The 14841-nt window shown below is 42.8% G+C and overlaps 1 long non-coding RNA gene across 5 annotated transcripts in view; it reads right to left on the bottom strand.

Annotated features, from left to right (window-relative positions):
• Positions 1–14841, bottom strand: part of LOC137856563 (uncharacterized) — an 86077-nt gene that overhangs the window by 48260 nt on the left and 22976 nt on the right. For 3 of the 5 annotated variants that reach the window (XR_011096588.1, XR_011096586.1, XR_011096589.1), the window contains exons 2-4: positions 3055–3117; positions 2810–2943; positions 2582–2684 (exon numbers count right to left, since the gene is read on the bottom strand). This is a non-coding gene — a long non-coding RNA (uncharacterized lncRNA). Of the gene's footprint in view, positions 1–806; positions 1128–2581; positions 2685–2809; positions 2944–3054; positions 3118–14841 lie in introns of those variants that run through there. The other 2 variants (XR_011096587.1, XR_011096590.1) reach the window with 2 other exon arrangements.

Below are 14841 nucleotides of genomic sequence, written 5' to 3'. Positions count from 1 at the left end.
TGGCTTAGCGAGGGTCTGGTGTTGCTAGATGCTAACTACTGAAAAACCCAGACACTCAGCTTCTATTTGCAACTCAGCCTGTAGAGTCTGCAGCAGTAACAGGGAGCACATGTTCCAGGACAGTGCAACATTTCCAGGTAATCCAGGTGACTGGAGAAAGAAGCTGACATTCAAAGAGGATGTTAGGGCAGGGGATACACAAACCCAGATGGGGGAAGAGCTGGTTAGGCACTGGCTGCCTCCTCATATGGGTAAGGAAGCATCAGTAATATGGAACACCGTGCTGTTGCCAAAGCAGAACTACAGAACTTAAGAACTTCTTTACTGAAAGGGTTGTGAGGCATTGGAACAGGCTGCCCAGGGAGGTGGTGGAGTCACCATCCCTGGAAGTCTTCAAAAGATGTTTAGATGTAGAGCTTAGGGATATGGTTTAGTGGGGACTGTTAGTGTTAGGTCAGAGGTTGGACTCGATGATCTTGAGGTCTCTTCCAACCTAGAGATTCTGTGATTCTGTGATACAGTGCAGGGATGTCCTGTTGTCTTTTACAGGAGCCCATGAGGGCTGTCCTCGTATCCCATATCACACTAACAATATTTCCATTAGAACACAGTGACCCACTTCAGGTACATGAAGAGAAACATAAAAAAACAACAACAACAACAACAACAAACATACTAACTAGGATGCTGCAGATCTAGAAAACACAACCATTAAGGTTAAAGTAATTGGATCATTTTAACCAAACACAATACAGGAAAGGGAGAGACTAACAGAAAAATACTTGTGCAAAGGCAAAAGGAATAACCTGCTCCAGCTGTCATCACTAATGGGATAAGACCCAGGAGGTCTGGGCCACATGAAGGCTGAATCCTGTGGGCTGTGAGAAAACTTTCTGAGAGCAATCAGCAACAGCCACTGCCACACTGTTATCTGAACACTTCAGCTTCAGGAGCAATCCCAGCATAGGCAGGCCTCTCCTCTCCCTCAGGGCTGCACCACCCTCAGCCAGCACCTCACAGCCACCACAGAACAAGAATAGGCAGAAAGTGCTGGAACCTGCCAGAAAGTTCCAGAAGCTTTGGGGAGGTGCCAGAAAGGACCCACCCCCAAGGAGGCCCAGCCCATAGCAGAGACCCCGCCTGCTAGCAGAGGCCTGCAGGTGGCTGCTGGAGCCCTTTAGGGCTTTAGGCAAGTGGGAAACCCACTTACTTTGATGGTGACCCATGAGTGTTACTTCTCCTTCAGGAATGAAAAAGCCCAAACCACCCAGGGGTATGCTTTGTATATATCTCCTCCCTGCCTCTTTGCTTTCATTAAGCAAAAGGTGAGGTGCAGGAAGCACAACAGCTGCGGGAAGGTGTGATGCTTGCTGCAATAACAACTCCCAGCCCTGCTTTTTGGGGCAGCAATTGTTACAGATTAATCTTTCCTTGTCAAATCCAGACCATAGTTTATTTCACAGAATCAGGAACAATATTTCAGTGCACTTACTGGAGGCTGAGGGCTTCTGCATTTGAAGGCAGTGGGGCAATTTCACAGAATGTTTCAATCTAATCACACATTTGGACTATTCATGTAGAAGTTACTGAAAACAAGGCCAGGCCTAAAAAATAGGAAGCAGCAGTGAGTCAGCATTTTAGATATTCTTAGGTTTAGTAATTTATTGTTTTCATTAGCCTGTTGCCAGAGGAAAACACAGTATGGTACCCTTTTGAGAACAAATACATTTTTCTCAGAAAATGGACATCTACAGCATCCTGGTGTGGAGAAAACTCAAAGGTAACCATTTGGAAAGGACAAGAGGAAAGTAAATTAAAATTTCATCAGCTGGATGCTGAGTTCCATCTGACAGCTGTAGCTGGTATTTATCTGTATTTCAATTCGCCTTTTGAGCCAACAGAGAAGGACACAGGAACTGCCAGTAAAAGTCACTGGAAACGAGGAACTCTTCTTTGTATACTGTGCATCATTGTCAGCTGATGTGCAATATGCAAAGAAGAGTACTCAGTACTGTGCATACTGAGCGTGGAGCTCTTTGCATACTGTGCATCAGCTGACAGTGCTTTCTAAAAAAAAAATAAATGCTTCTGTAGCTATCAGTTTGAGTATTTGGCCAGTTTTCAGACAGTTTGGAAACACGCTGAAAGCCTGAAAATGTAGATATGTGACGTTTATTTTTTTTTTACAGCTAGCCAAACCTTTCTGTCTCTCAGTAGGAGCCATTTAAGAAACTATCCGTTAGTCCCCACCGGAGATCAACCTGAATAAGCAGTTCTCATCTTCTCTTGTACTGCCACACAAAGACACAAGAAGGAAAAGACTGCATCACTTCCCACCCTACCTACACTAAGACTAAATTAACAAGACAAAAAATTAACCAGACCAAAGACAGGGAAAGCCCATGGCAGTGATTGAGTAGACAAGGGATACGTGAAAGCAGCAATAAGAAGTCATAAAGATATACCCTTCTGTCTTCCAATGTCTTGATGCTGGTCATAGCATTCAACATAGGACCACAGCACCAAACCCATGTCATTCTGTAAAGGGCAGTAACCTTCTGGCAAAGCCACATCTCTTTACCTGCTTGCAGCTTCTCATGCCACCTCTGCAGCACTCCACCAGCTCTTCTTGACCAGCTCAGGCCTTCCATGGCTTTCATGTCCTGCAGGTTCAGCTGGCCTCCCTAAAGAGGTATCGAACCAAGACTCCATCAACCACGAGTATAATGGCTTTTAAAGTGAGGGACCAAGCCTGAAAAATTAATTTCACATAGAATAAAGAAATGATTAACAAGGAGAGTGCACTCACCACCATCTTGATTTGGTGAGAACAGTCCACATTGTGACATGAACTGCTATACTGAGTGAGATCAAGGATCTGTGTGCTTCAGCACCGCGTCTTTGTCAGTAGTCTGTGTTAGCCACCTCAGATGAAACTGAAACCTAGGCAAGAAAAAAAAAAATTCCTAGGAAAAGTTTCCTCTAAAACACCAACATGCAGTTTAAACCTGCAGATAAAACACGCAGATTTTGATCCATGTCCAAAAATCTTACTCAGTTTATGACTAGTCTCATCAACAGGACTACAGAACGGCTTTTAATAACTTCCAGTGGCACCTGAGAAAAAAGAAACCATGTTACTGAAGTAGCTGCTGACTGCACAGCCCACAGCCCAGGGCTTCTCTCAGACCATGCACTGCTATTGCAGACAGAGCGTACCTACCTTCACTTTTTGAAGTGTATTCAGATACAAACAGTGAGAGGACAGGCTCTCCACTGCCTGTTTGAGAATCACTTTAGGACTAGGACTCATGCTATCTTGATAAACACGGTAATTATTTTTTTAATTATTATTTTTAATTAACTTGTGCAAATTGGCTTAATTTTTATTAGAAAGAAATATAGCAATTTATCCAAGATGTGCATCTGGCCCTCTTTCTAATCCTGGAGATTTTGCATCTCTGCCATGTCAAAATAAATATCACAGCATGGTGTGTGTTTTTCCTTTTGTTTATTGCATGTCCTAACAATGCAGGTAGATTTCAAGAGATGCTGAAAGCATGACTAGTAGGTGTCAATTTTTATTAGCTATACACAAGATGATCTTAGTTTTTGCAAAAAGACAGATAGCACATGTCCATCTAAGTGTATTTGGAATGGGTTATATTAGAGCCTTTTTCTTCTAGCCCTGGATAGGCTTTGAAATACAAATAACAAGGCAGAAAGAAAAGGAACAAAAGAATGTCTGAAGGAATGATTAAGTGCTTCTGAATTTACACAGTGAAATATGGACAGTTTAAATGTCCCAGCTATTTTCTTCTCTTCAGCTGGTGAGCAGTTCGAACACCCCATGGTGCTGTAAGATTAATCGAGTTCTGCAAGCTTTCAGCCTGCTTGGGGTACCAAGGAGAGAGAATTTCCACAGAATCTCTATTTGCCAAAGCAAAGAGAATATCTCATTAATGTATGATTAATAGCCATTTGTGAAGCAATTAATTAGTCATTTTGACTGTCAATTTAACCAATACACATGCCTTTGCCAGACTACAGGTTTGCTTTAAAAGTAGTAGAAAAGAAAAAATAAAAGGTTTCCCTGTTCTCGTATCCAACCCTCCAACAAGGAGGGGAAAAAACGGGGGGGGGCTTTGCATATTCTGGTCTTGTCTGGATTCATCTGGTGTGTCTTTAAGAACAACATCGCTGGAATGGAAACTCTCTAACATGATTGATGGCTTCTCCTTCTATCTGCAAGTTGAAAATTCAGAAAACGGGTATTTTTTCATTGGCCTCACTGCTTATTGGTACAAGAGTTATTTCCACTTTGCAGCAGAATTGATTTGCAACACCAGCATATGAGTTTGTATATTTTTCTTACCAGCCCATCATGAAGTATCACTCAGCAAGTCTTCGGTGGCATGATGGATTGTGGAAATGAAAGCCTCACGACTCCATTTGCCATCGAAGACTGGGATAATTGTCATTAACTTCCGCAAGTAGTGCAGCATCTGCATCCTTGCTCTGGATATCTGCATTTTTGCAAAGCATATTACCCAACAGATGTACAAAGCCCATACCGCCATGCTAATTTAATTTCTTCCTAACCAGGAGGCTAGACTTTTTCCTTCAGAGCAAGCTGTCTTACTCCTACAGCAAGAGAAATGAAAAGCAGGCTTCTGGGTTGCACATCAAGTTTTTCTGATTCACCAGGCGACCTATGGTCAGCTGCTGACCTTTCCTATACGCTAATTACTCCTCTGCAAAACAGGCACTCATCAGCCCTGCAACAGATATTTATTTATTTATTTTTAAACAACCCATTATAGAGATTTTAGCAATTTTGGACAGGCATTATTACTGGAACCAGTACAATACTACAAATAATACAACTACAAGCTCTCCATTTTCCATCTGTATTGACAATTTGTTGTTCATCTTATTCAGATGTCTGCAGTATCAGCAGCCATTATAGAAATGAATTTGAACACAGGGTTAACTTGGAGCATGGATTTATGCATCAAAAAAGTGAACGGGATGTAACCCATGCCTTGAGTGAAGATGACATCAAGTTTCGTCATTGCACAGGGGGATGATGGGCTGTTTAATGTGAAAGCTTACTTACTTACAAGCAGTGGTCTTTCTGATGCATCCCAGATGAGTCTGAGTCATTCAAAGTAGGGCATAAAAATGACAGTTTGCCCGCTTCAGAGGAACATTGCATTTGTAAATAAATAAATAAACAAATGAAATGGGGGACAGAGTGGGATGCATGCCAATAATCAGAGAAGCTGATGAAGCATGTGCCCTGTATATAGAGTCAGCGTATTACTCCTCTTTTGTTTTCTTCTCCTCCCTACCTTGGGATGTGCTTGAATATGTAAAGATAGGTTCCCTTACAAATTTCTCATGCTTATACTATTTTAAAGCAGTAGCTTCTCTCTGCAGCAAACCTGCCTGATGACTGACTGGACGTAGTTCAAAAGCTCCTACCCTCAAATGAATCTCTAAGAAACCGCACAGCACGACAAAAATATTCAAAGTGCTAAAGTGATATCCAGTAACATTGATTACAGAGAGCTATCACGCCTATCACTAATATTTTATAAACTGTCTGTTCTTCAAACAGCATCTCATAAGTCAAGATCTTGTTCAATTCTACTTCCTTCATTCATGCCAACCCTTATCAAAAATATTGATTTCAAAAGTTTTTTTTTTTGTTTTTTAAGTGTCAATATCAAGAAGATTTTTTATTTTATTTTTATTTTTAAACTAAGGTAGAGTTCACATGAATGTTAATCTGCTAGAGTGGACATGGCTCTCCAGCAGGAATGCTGGCATTTTTTGCAGCGGAGGGAGAAGCCCAGGATTCAATAGAGAAAGAACACGTGAGTGCATCACCTTTAGTAACATTTCTTTCAGGTTAAGTGCAAAAACATTCAAAATCCATTTAACGCTTCATGTGCCTTTCCAATGCTTTCAGTGGGTTCTGGGCTGTCACAGAAGAAAGGATTTTTAGGGAGCCTTACTCATACCCACATTGTCATCTTTTCTGTGTGAATAACAGAGATCCTGAGAGTCATGAGACATTTAGCCTGGCACCTTTGACCAGCAGCACATAAATTTTAAGTATGCACATACACACATTAGTTCCATCAGCCCAAGAGATGAGAAACTTCTTCTATCACCAGTACTGGTGCCCTAGGCTAAAAGATTCCTTTCTTCTTACAAACTGCCCTAGCAAGTGAAAACAGCCAATCCTCACGACACAAGTGGAAAATGACATTTCTGGGCAGAAAACTGGGGGCAGGAGAGGAAGTCCATTTGCCACCTTGGGCCTTGTTGCAGGGCTTTAGGGGATTCCGTAGTAACGGCAGGAGGAGAAGGCTGTAACAGTGAACTGTCAAGGGGGCATGAGAGGTTATTTGTGATCCCAGAGCACACGGAGACGTCTGAGATAGTACTCAAGACCTGGGCTAATATAGAGACAGGGGCTAATATACTTCTGCAGTAACTCGTTGGTTTTATTTAGGAATCTCTCTAGCTGGGAATTGAGTTTCTTATATCCTTCAAGTGCTAGCACCATATAAATGGAATAACATTATAAAGAACAGACAGATCTCTGCACCTTTGCATATTAATGACCTGTTAACATTCTGGAGTGGCCCAGAATTCATAATGAGCATGTTTGCTTCTACTCAAGCACACGGTAGCATAGCTATATAAATAAATACATTGAAAAGCAACCAGAACCTGCTTACGCATGTCCAGTGTAATGAAATCAATCCACAAACATGGGGCCAAAATATTTCATTGTTCATTTAATTGTTTGCTATCTGTGAAGTTCCCATTTCTCTGTCTCTTCCCCCGTCCCCTTCCCCCAAATAACATGCATCAAAACTGTCTGCAATGACTGCAAATTAACCACTGTGGATAGGGCAGATCAAGAGCTGCATCCTCCATTTGGGTTCATTGCTGTGTCTTTACTCCAGCAAAACTATCCAAATTTGTAGCAGCTGAGATCCCATCCCAGTATCATTGCTCCCTGTGGTGCACAAGGTCAGCAAATGGACTGAGCTTCCACAGAGTCCTGCACCTCCTGCACCAGCCCCAGCAGCTAACGAACGCTGTGGTATCACAGAGCACACACGCCTGGCTTGGCCCTCCCACAGGCAGCAGCCTGGGCACTAGGAACACCAGCAGATTCAGCTCGGATTTCCACCACACTTACCTGTTTCCCTTTCATACCAGATGACACTAGCAGCAGTGCAGCAGCAGGTGCCCTGTGCTCCCCACAAAAAGACCTACACCCTCCCTGGGTGCTGAGCTTAGCTGCTGCCACTGGAGCCCTTGCAGCTTGTCAAGTGGGATTCCTGACCCAGAAATCCCACCTGGTCTATGGAAATATGCGCTCGTGCTGTCTGAAGTAGCAAATGCGTTACAGCTCCTCCTGAGCCACTAAAATCAAAGGAGAAAGCTTTCACTGTGGAGCCTCAGCTCAACACACCTCAAGCACAAATGGTTGGACATGTCCAGATGGGATTTTGGGAGGATTGTTTGCATTCTAGGTTACAGGAAAACTTCAGGGCCAATAACGCACTGGTCCTCCTGCTGCCCATCTGGGTTTGGCTAGGAAAAACAACCAAGACCAGCTGCTAAGTCAGCGCTGCAGGCATCAAGCAGCTCTGGGAGGCATGGTGCAAATGGTATACGATGCTCCCCACTGGACCAGATCAAGACAGGACCCCCAGCTGATCTGAAAAAAGAGAGAGCACCAAGGCAGAAGGACGAAGAAGCTGAGCTTCTATCAAGGACACAAATCTAAGAACAGGTCCACTTGACATTTTTAGAAAATACCTCTGACAGGAAGGAGCAGAGCCCTGCAAACTCCTGTACCCTTCTGTGTTCCTGTTCTCATGAATTCCCCATGAAATTCTGTGGGACTTTTTTCCAGCAGTAGCCACTAAATACAGAGAGTAATAAATAACCACAGGCACAGAAACATGGTGGCCTGACAGAAAATAAACAAGGATGATGAAGAGTACAGAAAGGTTCAGCACTGCCCCTCTCTGTATCAGTCCAATTTTGGGGAGTGATTTCTGTTGACCCTGACCTTGGCACTGACCTTCCTGTTTGAAGTGTGTCAGTACCCAGCCATAATCACAGCTACAGATCAGCAGTATCACGGCTCAGCATATTGACTATTATTAAGCAGGTTAAGTAGTCTCCTACTGAAGCTAACCCAGTCACACACATCTATTAGGCCACCGCTGAATCAGGAATCAAGTTGCCACTTAATTACGAGCTTCTGAGGAAACCAGAAAAAATGTTTGCACCTGCATAACATTAGGTACTGGAAAACAGAAACAACTCTTCAACCCTACTGACTTTGCTTCAAGTTACCCCTTTAGGAGAAGGTTTTCTTACCAGAAAAACAAATTCGGATGCTTGCAACATTCTGGGTTTTCACATTACCTCATCTTGGAATATTAACTCGCCACGCTTGTTCTTTTCTCTCACAGACATGGAGACTTCAGGAAGATAGCTGGATGCTCTCTGTAAACGTTATCCCAGAACACCAAAAAAGCATCCACTATGAAAATGACTGAAGAGAAATGCAGACATTGTGCATGTGTGGCAGGGGGGTGTGAAGAAATAATTGCTACTACTCTGCAAGAAAAGCCTGTGCCACTCCCTTGAAGCTGAAAGCTTGACAGGGCACAAAAAGCAAACAACTTTTGTAGAGATGATCCCTACTATTACATTATCTAGGGTAGGAGTTCACAGTTCTTTCTGCACTGATGGATTCCCACTTTCATTTGCACATAACCAATCAGAACACCACTGGATGCCCTGGAAAACTCATCTCTGGCTATGCTAACCCATTGGGCTTCACACCATCTCTTCCTCTGTACCTTTATCTCTAACCTCTGACAGGTTAGCACTGGCTAGCACTGCAATCACTTTCTTCCTACTGCTTCTTCTTCTTCACTGTCTATACAACATGTGAAATCCAACTTTACACAGTCTTAATGTGAAGCTCATACATGACTCAAGCACTCAAAGATCAAAGAGATGTTAAAGTCTGAAGGTGTTCCCTCCGTTGCCTGACGTGGACAAAGAGTTACCAAAAAGCAGATAATCCAGACAAACAGCTCTGGATATTGCTTAAGGTTGTAGACAATAACAATACAACATAAGATAAAATATTCTGTAAAATATATATTACCTATGAAATAATGTGAAGGTTTTCACCTACATTTAGAGTAACAAGCAGACAGATCAATGCTCTGGTTGCACCTGACCTTTTCCGATATTTAAACATGTACTTCTATTGGCATTTGTATACCAGTCATTTGCGTAAAAGGAAACAATATTTGTTATTTAAGCAAAAACATTCACAGAACTTCTGCATCTTTCTCTAATGCTGTTACCTTCTGTGGAAGTTCAAGTCCTCTTCCAGTCTCATTAGAAGACCATCACTCCTAACCAACACCCTTTAACAAAGCCCAAGCCCCCTCTCACAGTGCTGGTAGCTGCTCTCCAGTGCAGGAATCCCACCCAGCTGACAAATACTGGGGATGGGGCACTCCTGGGGCACTTTAACCCACAGAGAAGCAGAGCTCAGCCTGGGCACAGGGAGGAGAATGAAGCTGAGCAGAGCCTGCTCATCAACAAGCACTGAAAGGTGTGACAAGAACAGGTCATAGGGCAAACCGCAAGCTCTGATTCAGAGTCTGTTTTTTCTTCATCAGGACTAAGTGTCATGTAAGCCACCACACAGAAGTCCTGAGGCATCCACCAAAGCTGACAGCGTTGTTTTTGGCTGTAGCCTCTGTACTGTGCAACTTCACAGACTGACACTCTGCTCTTTAAAGAAAGCTTGTTCCCTACCCACATCAGGACCTTGTTTAGAGCACAGTTAAAGCGCTTGCAAGTCTGAGTATAGAAACATCTTACTAACCGTATTTTAGCTGTGTCCTCAGCCCATCGTAAAACTCTGTCTGCGCCCAGTGAACTTCTCAATAGAAGCCAAAGAAAACCCCCATAGACAGGAATAAAAGCCTGGCAACCCTAGACTGCAGGCACCATCACAGCACCAGCGGCAGCACATTAAATCTCGCAGGGCTGCAGCACTCACATCATAAGCCTGGGAGGAAGCAGGAAGCCCATAGACTGCATGAAAAATGAGATGCTGACCAGCTGAAAGGTACTGTCCACATAAGAGAGCTTCAGTCATGTAACAACTTCTTTCTTTTTTGAGTAATTTATTAAAGCTTGAGTGACTCAGCCAGCATTAGCCACTCCATTTGTGCTCACACCTGCCAATGACTGCAATAGCCCCAACCATACAGCATGCTCATTCTCAGTAAGCTTAAGGAACAATTTCTACACCAAGAGCAGCAAATGATTAACGTATGTCAGACTATGTCAAAAAGTTTTCTGCAGGTGTTTTTAGTTTATTTTAAAGAATGCTTTAAGGCAAATTTACATCCTTTTATACCCCAAAATCTGCAACAAGACCATGCTCCGCCTGAGATGCTCAACTGAACAGGCTTTGCGCAGGGAATTTTCATATATTATCCTGTCCTGCTGTAGCTGCTTTATAAGGGTTGAGGTAAAACGCAGCATCCAGCGGCAGAGCAAGAGCAAACACAGGCAGAGGCACCATTCAGGTATTTCACATACAACAGATCCATGAGATGGTGTGTATTTCTAGGTGTAAATAATTCTGTATCTAGTGAAACATCAAGTCAAAAAGTTCTCTCTTTTAAGAACTATGACAGCAGCAGTTCTGCTGTCTTTCCTGCTGAAGCTGTCCCCAGCAGGCACCATACCAGCACCCTCACCGCTTCTGAAGTGGCCCCGTTCCTGTCCACACACACCATCCCTGGCATGTAGCACCGTGCCCAAACAGGCTTATGAATGGGGTATGACTATTACCTGTGATAGGCACAAGGACACCTTGTACTTCTGATAATGTTTTGCATATACATTATATTTCCTTGCAGATTACTTTATTTCTGCAAATGAGAAATGCGGCCAGAGGCACGCTTGGGAACTCTGAGCAGCAGAGAGTGAAGCTAAAGTATAAGACTCAGATGAAGAAGAGCTGGCCGACTGCTCATGGTGTACATTCACATTTCCAAAGGGCCCTGATGCTAAACCTGGTCAGAATGCATCATCAGTGGAAAACACAAAATATCAGGAACCCCTAATATCCCTGCATGGCACAGCCTGACACACATTTCTTAACATTTGCATATTTTTGGATAACTAATTAATTGCTTTGGGAGGTACTCCCCAGTCCTTGCAAGGCACACATGTTCAGACCACTGGAGACCAATCCCAAAACAAAATCATGCTGATTATTCCCAGAATAAATCCTACTGACGATCTGAAGATCTCCAAGTGGCACATAAACAATGACATGCCATTTTTCCTCCTAAATGCTGGATGTGAGAAGAAAACCTACAGACAACATCTTCCCCCAGATTAGCAAAAGGCTTGTGTCCTGTTGTTCCACAAAGACAAAACTTCAGTTCTACCATCCTTTCACATGTTCATGTGCCTATTTGCTGTGCATTATTCCAGTGACATACGTCCTTCCAGATGTTAATGTTTTATCATGCCCTTTCTTGCAGTTTTTATCAGGTCCATTTACACAAAACGTACTATAAATCCTCCCTCACTTCATATACTATATCATGTAAGACACCCTGATAAACATAAAGATACAGATATATGAAGGCTAGTAAACATAACAGGAAATTTAGCATGCTACTTGTACAGATATGCTATTATTCTTAATCGAGTGATTAATATGGACTGGCACTACTGTAGGGATTTATTGTTGACCATATGCTCTTTAATTGTCATTGCTTCCCCCCGTTTATCCCCTCGCACATCTGCAGCATGTGTGGGCTGATGTGCTCTCCTTTTGCTTCAGCAAGATCTGAGAACAATTTCTCAGCTGGACGCCACGAAGAAGAGAAAATTCCAGCAACATCTCCAAAGAGCAATTAATTATTTTTTTTTCTTTTTTGGAACTGAGCAAACAGAGGGTAGGGAGGAGGGGAGGGAAGAAACTCACTGTCATTGATGTTCTTCATCTGTGTGAGCACAAATTAGCTGGAATACTGTTTAATTGTGAACTGCTAATGTGCTGCCTCAAAAAGCCAGCTGTTGCTGGAGCAAATGGACCCAGGAAAAAAAGACTTCCCAGTCCAAGAGCAGATGAGGTCGCAAGGAATGTGAAAACACTGCCACAGCGCTCTCCATGACAGGTCTTACTGATTTAAGATCCTTTTGACTGTAAAACTTGTCCGAGACATAATTCAACAAAGACTTTGATTCATTTTGTAAAGATTTACACTACAGTTTTAAATGAAGCCCAAGTTAATTGTCTTCCTACATTACCACCAAACAGGTCCTCTAAGCTATTTTTTCCCTTGTGAACTTTACAACTTCAGTTAAATAATCTTTTTCCTCTGTTCTGAATTATACATAAGCAAACAAAATACACATCGGTGAAAGGATTTGGAAGCAATTGCCAGGTTATTGCAATAGATAGAATTTTAAAGATTTTTTTTCCATCTCAATGATTTAAAAAAAAAAATGTATTGAGTGCTGAAAAGTACTGAAAAGTGAAGATATATAAAAAAAAACAACTTGTGTGTTTTCTTTCTCTGCTGTTTAGTTTTAATATTTATAAAACCTTCTCTAAATGCGACATCTCAGTGACAATGAGTGCCATAACTTTACATGCAAATCATATTACATTAATTAACTAAATAAATTTACCTGTATATAAATGAGAAAGCAGTCAATTTATATGCCTAATAATGACTTTAAACTTTTTTCTGTCTGTAGACTTTGCTAGGAATATTTTTCTTGTGAACAGATTTACCAAAAAAAAAGTGTGAGTTTAAATTTTTTGTATCTCCCATTAAAGTGTTTATGAACTTAATTTTCAAAGGGTCATCTTTTTATATGGTGCCTAATTCTTAAGGGAGGGAAGCCAAGCCCAAGTCAGAGCTGTACACGCCCCTGCACTGCGGTACGGAACCTACATGGGATCACATCCCTCAGCCCGCTTGGGGACCAGAAACCAAAAGCTGTCAGGGCGCTGCAGCTACACGAACGCTGCCTGCAGGCGGCATCAGCCAGCCTGTACCTGGTCGCAGGGCTCACTTGCTCCATCCTACAGGAGTTCTATGCAGCTGTAGGAAAACGTGGATGAAGAGGAGTGTTATAAATGAAGTCTCAATCTGAATTTAGTAATATTTATAAAAGGCAAGTAAACAGCGCTGGGTGCACGGGGAGTCTATGCTCTACCAACACATACACGCAAACATCAAACTTTCTAAATGTACAGAACCATTGCTTTTACACACTAAACCCGGGTACGCCTATACATATGTACAATCAGAAAAGGTATCAATTGAAACATAAACATGGCAAAGTTTTCCTCATTCTGGGAAGTGTTTAACAAAAAATCCTTTAAGTCTATTACTATTAATGACCATGACTGGGGGAGCATAGTTGGAGTTGGTAATCCTGGTTGAAGTGCTCCCATATCTTCCATGACTTCATTAATTTCTCTCAGATCATATAACAGTCTCCATTGTCCATTCCTTTTCTTGATTTCAGGATCACAAACTGTCCGACTGTTAATTAAGGAGAATAAGCTGTAAGGTGACCAGGACAGTCTTTGTTCCTAAGGACGTATGATTCCCCATAATGTGCTGCTGCTTACCAGCGAGGGGCAGTTGTGTGCGCGGCTCCGCTTCTCTCAGCTTGAGCTTCTTCCCAGCTCCGGTGCGCCAATTTCCAGCGACTTTCAGTATGAGCTTCTCTGAGCAGTTTGCTGAGTTTGGCCGAACCTATCTTCATGAGGCGATCAATGTGCCTGTTCCCGTCCTGGTCCCTGTTCTGCTAGCCTGTCCCTATTCGTTCCTTTTTCCTACTTCTTTATTGATGACATAACTTCATTATATTGTGTTGCCTTTTTCGTCTTGAGGACAGGCTCCCCTCTTATACCCCTCACCCCACAGCAGTCCTTTTCAAACAACTTTTCATTGGTCGAACAACTTTGTCCAGCAACCAGCAGACACCCAGCAACTTCCATGCCTTGATGGCTGGAGAACAAGCAACCCCAGATGGCATGGCGCCTCCTGAATCACCCTTCTTTGTTCACTCTAAACTCTTCACATTCCTGATGGCCTCATCGTTAAGAGTCACCAACCATGGGGCTTGTCAATCCCCATGGCCACACTCCCACATCTCCCCCTTCTTTATTACCATCAACCATCTTCTTGACACAAATTATTGCTCTATATATCACAGGAGGACACCAACTTCCTTACCTGTGTAAGAAACACTTTACTCTGAATAGGACCATGGTTATTTTATGTCCAGAAACACTTTCAGTATCTGCAACAAGACATAGCTTTGATGATTTCGGAAAGCAAACCGTGTTATTCCCTATAAGCACTTGCAATCAGCTATCTATCTGTCCTTTCTCTGCCCTCTGCCAAGTTCAAGAAGAATACATCAGGCCCCAACACTAACGAACCAAACAATGGAAAAAAGCAAATGAAATAGTTGGAGGGGCAATAGAGCAGCGAGCAGGACCCCTGCCACCCCTGTCTGCTTCCAAGTGCCCATCAAAAGGCACCTGGAACTTGGCCTGCCTGTCGCTCACCCCCGCAGATGGGGAAGCATGCCCTTGCCGTGGGTAGGTGAACACTCACTGGGGTTGCACTGCAGACCTCCACAGGGAAGTAAATCCACACACCCACACTGAACCCCTTGCTTCTCTACTACAACTCCCAGGCTGCTCCC

Source organism: Anas acuta, chromosome 4 (assembly GCF_963932015.1).
Source record: "Anas acuta chromosome 4, bAnaAcu1.1, whole genome shotgun sequence".
In the NCBI taxonomy this organism is placed as follows: Eukaryota; Metazoa; Chordata; class Aves; order Anseriformes; family Anatidae; genus Anas; species Anas acuta.
Note: the sequence above shows the minus strand (reverse complement) of the source record. Positions and strands in the feature narration are given on the sequence as shown.